The sequence below is a fragment of the Notolepis coatsorum genome (assembly GCF_963971535.1).
Source record: "Notolepis coatsorum genome assembly, chromosome: 18".
NCBI classification, from domain to species: Eukaryota; Metazoa; Chordata; class Actinopteri; order Aulopiformes; family Paralepididae; genus Notolepis; species Notolepis coatsorum.
The window spans coordinates 79,328,315-79,340,735 of record NC_140182.1 but is presented as its reverse complement, the minus strand read 5'-3'; the positions used below and the strand labels follow the sequence as shown (position 1 = coordinate 79,340,735).

General features: G+C 46.2%; 1 protein-coding gene across 5 annotated transcripts in view; it reads left to right on the top strand.

Moving 5' to 3' along the window:
* Positions 1-12,421, top strand: part of ppfibp1b (PPFIA binding protein 1b) — a 166,373-nt gene that overhangs the window by 114,422 nt on the left and 39,530 nt on the right. The window lies entirely within an intron of this gene.

Genomic DNA, 12,421 nt, shown 5'->3' with positions numbered 1-12,421 from the left:
GCGGAGCTCAGCCACGAAGTCTGGATAGGAGAAACAAAAATCTGCATCCATTGCCCAGGAGGAAGTGACCCACTGGGCTGCCCGGCCTGAGAGCAAGTTTGTCATATAGGCCACTTGGGCCCCTCTAGAAGTGAATCGACTAGGTTGATGACGGAAAACCAACTCACATTGCATGATGAATGTGGCACAATCCTCGGGATTGCCGTCGAACAGCCGTGGGACGGAGAGACGGGGTTCCCGAGGTGCGGGATCGGGAAGCGTGGGAACTGCTGGGACTGCGGAGAATGCTCCTGAAGGAAGTGAGGGAATTAAAGCGTTAACGGTGTCGCTCAGCGTGTGAAGCTGAACGAGAATACCTGACTGTTGTCCTGCCAGAGCGGCCAGGGACCCTTGAATAAGCAGGACCTGCTCTCGGAGTCCCTGTACAGCAGCTGCAGCCGCATCCAGCTGTAGGCTGTGTTCCTTGGCTGACTCTAACTGGACTGCCGCTGCTGTGCTGACTCTCTTGCGGGCGCAGACCGCGCAGGCCAGTACGAACCCCTTGACGTCGTTCCTCATGGTGGGCCACCAGAATCGACGAGCCAGGAAGGAGAACGTGCGATGAACGCCCGGGTGGCAGGCGAACCGGCTGGTATGGCCCCACTGGAGGACCCGGGACCGGACTGAGTTGGGGACAAAGAGACGATGAACCGGTACATTGCCTGGAGCGCGATGGAAGCGTAGGGCACGCCTTACCACCCCCTCGATGCCCAAGGTGACGACTCTCTCTGTGTCGGCTGGGGTCGTCATATTGGTTGGATCGTAATGTTAAGGTTTGACACCGACCCCAAACGCAACGACACAAGAGAGTAGGATTCAGAGTTGCCAAAAACAAGGGCTTGTTTATTAAGACTAAATAAACAGCACAGACTTGGAAGAGTTCACACAAAGACTGGAATACAAGCAAGGATGAATGTTGCTGCTCTGCAGCTTCTCCCGGGATGGTAGTCAGGGGAAGCAGACGCTGACGTCAGAGCCGCTCTGCAGACTTCTCTCGGCAGAATCCCCGAGGTGGTTGCGGGACCGAGAGAGAGAGAGGGAGCGAGTTAACTCAGAGTGCAGGTGGAACAGAGCAGGTGAACAGGAGAGGTGACTTGTACCCGAAAACAGAGTTATCCAAGTGACTGAATCTTCGGTGTAAATACACACTGTGAGTAACGTTCCAAACACAATCCCAAGTGATAGATATCTTCGGTGCAAAATAAACACTGTGAGCGAAGTCCCAAAATACAAATCCAATGTGATAATATCTTCGGTGTGTAAACACACAGTGGGAGATGTTAGGCCAAAATATTATCCCAATGAAACAATCCAAAAAAGGCTAAACGCTGGGTGAGTGACTGTCTGATAAAAAGCTGGAAATCTTCAGTGTTATATAAACACACGAAAAACGGAATTGGATCAAAGACAGTCATAAAAAACTCACCCAGGCGTTGTGCGTAAAGAGCGTTGGAACAGAATGGAGCAAGCGCGTCGCCTCGGGGAAAGGGTGTCCAAGAGGAATGCTTCTTGAATATCCTGGAGGCAAAGCACAGGGAAACAACAGCAGGCAGCAGGAACGGCGAATGCAACTGAAATATCAAAACGATCCAACAAAACTTGAATAGGGAAACGGGGTATAAATAATCAGGGAATGCTTAATTGACAAGCAGTGACAGCTGAGGGATGTGATTGACAAGCGTGTGGTTGGGGGAGCACCAATCAACGACGTCTATGGGAAGAAGCGTGTGAATAGGGGAATGCAATGATTAACAGAAAACTAAAGGAAAACAGAGCGAGTAGGCTTAAAGGAACAGAGCGGGTGGGAGAGCAGCGGACCAATCATCACAGTACTTCAAGAAGCCCGTGGTGGGGAAAGAACCAAACCTTACAGATATTTAGCGAGGCGACAGAAATAGCTGCGCGACCGTCGCTTCAAAATCTCCTGCCGTGTGGGTTCTCTCATTCATAACAATGGAGGCGATACAATTCTGTCGGTCGGCTCGCTAAAAAAATCGGTCGCCTGGCTAAAATCGCTCGCCGTGTGGGGACCCCTTTAGGCTTAGGGAACAGCCGCACTGTTAGAAATAATAAAACTTTATTTTTTTTACATTTTAATTTTCTAAATGTTACTTTATTAGTTAAGTTATGTTTTTGTAGGTTTTTATTGATTTTTGCCACCGGGCAGTCCGGTAGAGAGAACGAGAGAGAGGAGGAATGGGAGATAGACCGGGGAAGACTTTCGGCAAAGATCACCGGGAGTCGAACCCGGGTCGGCCGTGTTGCACTGTAGTGCTGTATGCGGTGCGCCCAAAAGTTGGCGTGTTCCTTTAAAAAGACTTAAATTTAATCATCACAATGTTAGGCCTTAAAAAGTCTTCTGTTGATAGGTCTTAAAATGTATTGGATTAGGAGGTTACTTCTATGTTGTGATAACTTCTCTGTATGGCACTTAAATGTGTTTGGGAGAAATATTCGGGCTGCAAAGTAAGCAGTATGGCAATATCAGTTCCCCCTCAACAATTCATATGGAATTACTTTTCATAGTCATTTTCCTTCATACTTTTTGCCAGTATGACCGTGAAATAGGTATTCAATTCTATTCAAAGTGGTCTTAAAGGGGAACTATCTTATAAATTGCCTTTCCAGTGTTTAGCATTGTTTTCTAGCAATGTGGGGTTGTATCAACGCTGTCTATGTCGCAAATTCTATTTTTGGCGCATTCCTCCAGTTGAGATGAGACAAGGTCCTCCCCCACTGAACCAAGCCATTCTGATTTGACTCACTCGCTGATGTGAATTAGGCTGCGGTTACACTATGGCGAGTTTTCGTTTCGTTTTCAGGGTCAGTTTCGCTTTTCAGAACGCAACGTAATGGCAGGCAAGTTAAATATAGTTTTTTGCCTCCTGAGCACAGTGATGTATATACATGTAGTACAATGCCAAAGCAGTAGGTGGCAGTAGGTGGCGATGTAGTTCAAACATGAAGGCCATTTTCAACCAATAATAAAAGTTGAATGTGCCAATACACTTCCTGCTAAAAATCAACAATCCACCATCTTTAAATGCCTCGCATGAGCCATTTAGCCAACGTAGCATTTATTTTTCAGCAAAGAAAGTGCAATAAAAGTGCAATAAACAAAACGGATACATTCACTGTGTGTTCTGCCTCTCATTTGTTGATGAAACAAAACTAACATCAACACAATTGACCACCAAGAGCGGAGTTTAGTCTCACAAAAAGATTGTTGCCGATTTTGTTAGCTTACGTGCTAACGTGATTGGGATATGCCAGTATAACAGTATAGCATTGTGGCTAGCAGCGAGGTTTGTTAGCTTACGTGCTAACATGATTGGTATATGCCATTATAACAGTAAAGCATTGTGGCTAGCAGCTTGGTAACGTTAATGCTAGCAGAATGAATGGATGTAAACTTTATTTAACAGATTGCAGAATGGGTACAATACAATACGGCTCAATACAAACAATTGTTAAGGGAATGCAGACTGTTGTAGCTTGGACTGGGCTCCTTATAACAATAACTTGACAACACATGGTAGCCACAGCTACTTGGGACAGCTCTGCTGTAAACACTGGAAATAACCGTGCGGGTCTCTACTGCGCATGGGCGTTGAGCAACAACGGCTCCGTATCCGGCTCACGCAGATTACATGGCACCAATGTCGGCGAGTTTTGGCGAGTATCCAAAACGGAAACACCTTTTCAGCGTTGCCAGTAGGACAACGCGTTTTCCTGCCAAAACAGTGTTTATTTTTAACTTGGACAGCAAACGTAATCATTCAGCAACAAAAACGTTGCTGTATTCCCCAGTGTAACCATGGCCTGATCTGCATATCTCAGCCCCTGGTTGTAGCCACCGCCCACAATAAACAATTCGCTCAACAACGGAGCGAGTGGAAATAATGCGAAAGCGGTTTCCCTGTCACTGACACTTCCTCAAACAGGTTGACGTGACGTGAGTGCTGATAGAGAGAGAGCGAGAGAGAGAACGAGCGAGTGAGAGAAAGAGGGCGAGACAGACAGATAGAGAGAGGGAGAGAGAGGATCTCATACGGTGCAACTCGAGTCGTCTCGGAGCATTTACACACTCCCGACTGCGTGTGTGTGGGGAAACATGCACGCTCTCGGAGCATCTCTCTCTCTATCTGTCTCTCCCTCTCTCTCTCTCCCTCTCTATCTCTCTCTCTCGCTCGCTCGTTCTCTCTCGCTCTCTCTATCAGCACTCGCATCATGTCAACCTGTTGCAAAATATCATAGCACAGGGGTATATATTGTCATTTGAAACAAGTTACCAATGCATTGTCCCGTGGAATTATGCCCCCCGCGGCGAAATTAATTAGTCTCCCTCTCTATCTCTCCCTCTCTGTCTGCCAGTACAGACTGTGGATGACTGTCATACAGCGCATTGCGAGTATGGGCGGAGTATGTGTATATATATGTATACAGGGCCGCCTGGGAGAAATGCGAGGCCCTGTGCGAGATTTAAACGCGAGCCCCCCCCCCCCCCCCCAAAAGGTAAAAAAATATATACATATATATATATATATAATTTTTTTTTCTTTTTTTTTATACAGTCAACATATTCTTAAATAATAGCGCTGCCCGAGGCTGGGCATGATACAGTCAACATATAGCAAGAGAGAGAGCGAGAGAGAGCTCCCGTTCTACAGTCAATATACAGTGTTATCGCTGCACAGACCCGGCAATGCCCCTGACCCTCCACCAGAGCAAGGCCAGAGATAGAGAGAGAGCATGTCTGTTTGTGTGTGTGTGTGTTAGAGAGAGAGCATGTATATGTGTGTTAGAAAGAGAGAGAAATATATAGAGAGAGAGCATGTCATTTTGTGTGTTAGAGAGAGATATAGAGCATGTCTGTGTGTTAGAAAGAGAGAGAGAGAGAGAGAGCTTGTGTGTTAGAGAGAGAGAGCATGTCTGTGTGTGTGTGTGTGTTAGAGAGAGAGCATGTATGAGAGAGATAAGCAAAGATGAGCCCCTAAAGGATATTCAACTTTTAATGGAAGAACAAAACAGAAGGAAAAGATAACTTTACAAAGGCAACATGAATATACATAGATCCAAAAGGACAAAGATCAACACTTAAATCCAAAGAGAAGATACCAGAGAAAACAAAGTAGCAAGGAGCCAATGGCCGACATCAGCTAAATAGGCTAACTGCAAATAGAGTAGCCAGGTACTGACACCAGGCCACACACAGCTTTGGCCAACGCTACCCAAGCTACACAAACGACCAAGACAATTCACACACAGCACATGTCGTATCTCCAAATGTTGTGAAGTAACATATGTTTTGCCTGGAAAAAAACATCGTTATTAACAACATTCGGGAGGGGAAGGAAGGAAGAGTGGGGTAATGTCCAATGGACATCTTACCTGCACCAAGGAACGCAGGGTGAAAGGCCGCAACACAGGTCTCCACGTTGACGAAAGGCCTCTCGCTGGCGGGACAAAAAGAAGCTATGGCCGGAGCCTTGTCATGGTGCAGGCCCGACTACATCTTCTGTCAAAGATGATGTCGTAGTCAGAGTGCCAGGGCCTGCTATTCTCACGGCTAATGTCAATGGACGTAGCACAAGCTAACAGCTAACTCTAGGCTAACTGATAGCATCAAGCTAACGTTCCCAGCCGAGCGAAAACGAGCAGCTAACGTCGTAGCTAAACAGCTAACTGGCTAACAGTTAGCTCAACCCGGCTATCGCTAACCACTAGCTAACGCAGAAGCAAGCTATGCGGCTACCACTGAAAAACTGTACAACGTGAGAAAAGCAATACAGGCCAACACTTCAGACAGCCACTGTGTTTTCCTCTTCTCATCCGAAGAGGGAAGGGAAAAAGAAGGCAATACACGTCCCACTACAGAGTGGTGTTTACCATAGCGGTGCCGGCAACAAGTCCCTCGCGGACTATAGCCGACTTGAGCATGGAGATATTCTCATAATGAAACACCAATCTCACCTCCCTCGCACCAGGTGCTGACACCAGGCCACACACCGTTAGCTACTACAACAGCTAGCTGGCCCGTTTGGCTCCCGAGAGAGAGAGAGAGAGAGATATATCCACGGCGGGAATAGAATAGAGTGCATTAAAAACTCACCAAACGTCCAAGAGGATGGAGACAACCGCGTGGAGTTGACGAAGTTCATCTGCCGAATGACCGTCCTCTTCATCTTGGCATAACAATGCTGCACGCGCTCTCTCTAGGTTAGCTAACGCTAGTTAGCCTTTAGCTAAGCTAGCTACTAGCCGACATCATCATGGCTATCCCGACTGAACCACACGTTAGCACTCAATATTATAACGTAGCTAAAGCTAACTAGCTGTCCCTGCCTTTAGCTGGGATGGCTAGCCTGACTGAACTGTCTAACATGCAACAACTTTCATCTTCAGTCCATCTGCCGAATGACCGTCCTCTTCGTTTTGGCTGGCAATGCATAACTAAGCATAACCTCCCAAGCTGCACGCGCGAAATAGTCAAACGCAGCTGACGCACGCCAGCGTACACATAATGTAACCCCTCCCTTCTTGAAACCAATAGTATGTCTGCTGCAGAGCCCCAGAGCTCCAATAGAGAATAGTGCAGAGCCGCAGAGCCAGGAACATTCTACAAACGTGTCTAATGTGAAATATATAAGCATATAAGCAAAATTAGATTTTAGGTCTGTGATGAAAAAGGGCCTCGCGGGAAGGGGGGCCCCGCAAAAAAAATAATAATAATAATAATAATAATAATAAATAATTTGTATTTTTATTTTTTTTTGGCCCCCCTTCCCGCGAGGCCCTGTGCGACCGCACTGCTCGCACACCCCCTGAGGCGGCCCTGTATGTATATATATATATATCTTGGACGACGGTATCCTGCCTGAATCTATGGCGGTATACCTTCATATAATTTGGTATACCTCAGCTCTATGTTTTACTTAACCTCAGGAATTCTCCAAGTTTCGTCTGTGTTCCTTTCTCTCTCGCTTAGAAAAACACACACACAGAGAGACACACACACACTAAAACAATCACTCAATTCATGTGGCCTTACACCTGTGTGGGGGAGGGGGGGGGCGGCTCGTTGTCATTGTGTGTTGGAGAGCAGCTGTGTGTCTGCAGGAGAGTGCAGACCTCCACGGGGGGAACCTCGGCACACGGATCAGCGGCACTGATGTGGTGTTCTTTTTTCCAGGGTATGAATGAATAGCTGTTTGGCTGCAATGTGTAATGACTTTACTCTCTATTGTACATCATGGACGCTCTGGCATTTCTTACCCTCTGGTTAAATGCTTTTCAAACAAACTGCAATGAGAATGAGGCCATGTCCAGACGAAACCGATTTCGGTCGTATCAGTCAAAGTATTTGATCGTATGCACCTTTCATCCACACGGAACTGCGTTGTGGCAGACTGAAGACGCTATTTTCTGAAACCGGCTTCCAGAGTGCGCAAATCTGAAGACGCTCCCCTTGCGTGTCCGTCTTTACAAGCGATACGAGTATTTTCCTGAACCGTTGACGCGATAGCCCACCTCTCCCTTAACCCGCACGTGCAAACTCAGCCAACATCACAACCACCGTCAACAACAGATTGACATCTCCCTTACAGTGTTACAGAAGCTATTGAGCTTGTCGGGCTTTTACAGCTAAATGTACTTTTTCTGAAAACAAAAGTAGTAGCCAAGCACATATTGTTCCATAGCATACGCCTTCAGTGGATCATGGCAAATCCTCTCTTACCTTGACGATTAAAAACCTCCATTTAGTAAATAGTATTCCCATGGCTGGTGTTGATGCTATGCTATCAACATTAGCTAAATAGCTAACCAACTAAATACAATAGACAGTGGTATGCTGAGGTAACGTTAAATACAGACAACTTTTGCTACAATTTACAGTAGTATCCTGAGGTAACGTTAAATACAGACAACGTTTGCTAGTCGAAAGGACTGGACACAGGGACAAGTTAAACATCAATCAATTAATTTAATACAACACAGGTAGTTTGAGCTGCCTCCGACCGCACCACGGGGCTATTATATTATATACGGCTTTGAGCTCTCTCTCTCTCCTGCCGATTAAAATCTGCAGCTCTTCCTCCTCCTTTGCGCAGCGGTGTCGTCTCTCTCCTATCCGTTGGAAACTAGCGTCAGCTCAAAAGCACAGAACCGGACGACACAAGTTATCGAAAACAACGACAACACTTCCGGTCAGGGGTTTTCAAAATAAAAGAGCGACGTCTAAAACAGGAAAGACATGTATCTTGTAAATTTGTGGCACGCACTTATTTCTTGAAACTATTTTGTTTTTACGGAAACCTTTTTTTAAATGAAAATTAAATGAAAACGAAAAAGATCAAAATGGTTTTCGTCTGGAAAAGGCCTGAGATGTGAATCTCGATTGTCAATCTTTTTTTTTTATCCACTTTTTCTCCTGTTTTTCTATTTTTCTCCCATTGCAATTTTGCTGTGCCAATTCTCCCCTCCCCTGTCTTGAACGTTGCATATGCCCCCCACTGGCCGGTTGTAGGGAGGATAGAAGCCTTGCATCACGTGTCCCCTCCGATACACGAGGAGGCAGCGAGGTGTATGGCGAGGTGTAACGTGTGGGAGGCTCACACTACCCCCGCCATTTCCTGTCTCTGCTGTGCAGGCGTCCCCCAACCGACGTGTAGGAGTCGCTGTCCACAACGTCCAGATTACCACCCATCGACTTCCACCCGCTAACTCTGCCAATTGAGTTAGTATGACGGCCGGCCCAAGCCGGAGGCAATGCCGACAGCCGGATTCGAACCCGGTGTCTCTTGCGTTGGTGATGAGCGCAATGTCCGCTGCGCCACCCAGCCGCCTCGATTGTCAATCTTTTGTTTACTTTTAAACCTGGGGTGAAGGCGGCGGGGGGAGGGGGGGTTCTGGACCCAGATGAACCGTGCAGAAATACTTGGACAGCTTTCAAACACGTCATGTTATTGTTGTAACAGCGAAGCCATCTCTTCCAGCCGCTGGAACAACAGGCTGCTGTCCGTGTTCTCCTTCATAGCCTATCTGGGCAAACTGAGCAGCCCCCCCCCCTCCTCCCTTTCAGAAATGGCATCCTCTCATCTCCTCTCTACAGCTGCTGAGAGTCGCTCTGCTCTCTCTAAGGAAAACAGGCCTTTCAGAGTTGCATCTTTGTTCTTATTATCTTTTTCCCCCTCCTCTTTTTCCGATTTTTCTCCCATCCCACTGTTAGTCGTTATGCCAATTCCCAACTCCCTTCCTGGTTGTTGCGCACCCCCCCCTACTGTTGGTCCGAGAGGCCGGAGACTATCACATGCTATCCTCCAACACATGCGCAGCCAGCCTGGCAGCTCAGATTCTCACTGGGAGAGTGTAACGTGTGGAAGGTCACACTACCTCCCTCCAGATCCTTCCTTTGCTGAGCAGGCGCCTCGACCGAACTGTAGGAGTATTTTTCTGTTTACAACGCCCAGGACCCACCCATCAGCTTTCCCACCCTCTAATACTGCCAATTGTATTAGTACGGACGACCAGCCAAACTGAAAACAATGTGGAGAGCTGGATTCGAACACGCGAACCCAGCGTCTCCTGCATTGGTGGTGAGTGCCTTGCCCACTGCACCACCTAGCCGCCCTCAGAGTTGCATCTTAACACTGGTTTTGTGAAATGTGGATATTTAGACATACTCTTGAAGGGCAGGATGTAGGGCTGACCCCTATTAGTCGAATAGTCGACTAATCGATCGAAAGGAGCCGTAGTCAACTGCCAACCTCTTAGTTAAAAAAATTACTTTATTAACACTTTAACTGCCGAGGTTAAATTCATGATATACCATCCCTTGCCAGCTCTATTTGTCTATGGAGAAGTTCCCCTTCTTTGCAGGGCTATAACTTTTTAAATTCTATTGCTAGATTGCCATTATTAGGGCCCATTCAATGTCCTATATGTATTGTTCAGGGTGTATGAACGTTAAACTTTTTCATTCACATATTCATACTAAAATATGGTCTAAAGTATAAGTATGTTTTCATCTCTTTCTGCAGCTTTCTCCAGAACGTGATTTATAGCCCCAAATGCATTATATTGATGATGAAATACAGTTTGATAGCGATCTGTGCCAGATAATAAATGTCAACTGGATGTGGTTCTGGAAGTTACTACACGTCATCTGATGTTGACCGGATGGGCGAGGGGGCGTTTATAATTCCGTGGGCAACGTTATACCATTCATCTAATGTGGGTCATATGTTCATCATAGCAGTTTATATCGAACACGGTAATACTACACGCTAAAACTCACCCCAGTCTCCTCGGGCCGTTGGGCGATCAGCGTGGAGTAGACAGTTTTCCATTATGGGATGTCGAAATACCCGATCTATTTCCAGGTTGTATAATAGTATATACGTGCAAATCATGTTGTTTTTTCGAGTTATTTCCACCGATCGATGTTCACTGTGTGAAGACTGAGTCTCTCTAATATTAGCGAGTGCCCGGACCACATATGGAGTGAGTCCTGCCGGGTTAAAGGTTGACATCCGGTTTCGATCTGCCGATCGGCCACCAGATGGCGCTCTTGAACCGCTAGAGGATTGAGAGGAGATCAGAACTGTGTGTCAAGGCTGCAGAGGGGAAATATGATTCCGATCACAGATTTTTGAAATATTGATATCAAAGACGAGTTACGGCGTACGCGGCAACTTGAGCATGGCGGGGAATGACGAGTTCCGGCGTTTTCGGCAGTTAAAGTGTTAACATTATTTATGTATTAAAAAAAAAAAAAAATCATTCTTTCCAAAAGAAAAGAGGCCTAGAAGCGTGGCTAACGCTAATGGCACACATACCAGAGGCTAACTGCCTAAGAAAAAGGCACAGAGGCACTGAAAGAGGATTTCACCCATCTAATGAACACACTAGACTAGACAAATATCAAGATGTATCCATCAGTGGACCAATTTCATGCTTTTGCAGAGGACAAGAAGCCTTCCATCGACTCCTTCAGACATTAAGCACCCCCACAGTCCAAATGGAATGATAATTTTTTTTTTATAAATAAAATAATTATACTTTTTTTTCAATTTTTTTTAATTTTATATATAGTCAACTAATAGTCGACTATCGGCAAATTTCGGCCAATCATAGTCGACTATCCAAATCCTTAGTCGGGGACAGCCCTAGCAGGATGTATTAACACATTGAACGCCAGAGGGCGCTATGGTCATTGGGCCGTTGTCTGCCATCGCTTTGTTCAATGGAGAGAATGCCGTGTTTGCGAGTGCTTAAACTATATGAAATATTATAGCTAATGGATCTAATAACGCTGTCGATTGTCAGTGAGTTTCTTCTGGTCAACATGCAAAAAACTGATTGTTTTTTCATCCGTACATTTCCGTTTTATACCGTGTTGAATATGAGTATAGTTTGGGTGATTCTGAGTAATCCCAGGAAAAGACGCAAAAATAGCCCTTTAGTGAAATCCAGTTATCACGTTGTAATTTTCCGCCTGATTATCGAATCTTCCTGAAATCAACGCTAGATTATCGTTATTATGTCTCCTCATGCACCCATGAAAGGGGACTTGTAGCGGGGCACCCCTGCGTGCTGTGATGTGACCAACGGGAAACAGCACACACACAGTCCACACAGACAGCTTCGATCGTGAGAGAAAAAAATATCAGATCAATGCAAGATTTGATATATAGTGTCCTTACCTTGTCTCTGATGTAATGCAAAAAAAAGTATCCAATTATCTGATTCCAAGTACTGGTCGCGGAGGTCCGTCCCACGTTATCCGGCATTGCATATGAACGAGGGGGGGGGGGGGGGGGGGGGGGGTCTGCCTAGTTGATGCATCGTTGTAAGCGCTTGTCCTGCCGGAGTATTTAAACCCCGCCTGCACGGCTCAGCTCGGCCCAGAAAACAAACTACATCGTTTCAAATGGAGTGCAATATCGGCCGAAGGCGTTAGAGGGCGGTATTGACCGTCTGCCAGCTCAGACACATTCAGAACAGCATGCACAGGCTGCCCCGATGAATTATGAATGGCAATAGCGAATAAAAGAAAAACGGATCCAATAACGAGTATACTCGTGGTTGGCGCTCCACGGTTGGGGCGGCAATAACGAGTATACTAGTTTTTGGCGCAGAACCAGTTAATGGAAAACAATCTCTTAGCTACTTTCAGACCCCCCCCCCCCCCCCCCCCCTTAACTCAAACACAGGTCCATTTTGTTGTAATGTTTATACGTGATGTAAACAACTTCTGTTTACGAGGTGTACTCGTGATGTAGGCTACTCATGATGAACTCTGTGTACCGTCCTTGTACAGTACGGAGAACTCAAATAACGTCAATGCACTTCAGTGTCTTCAGTCCAGTGAAAGTGACGC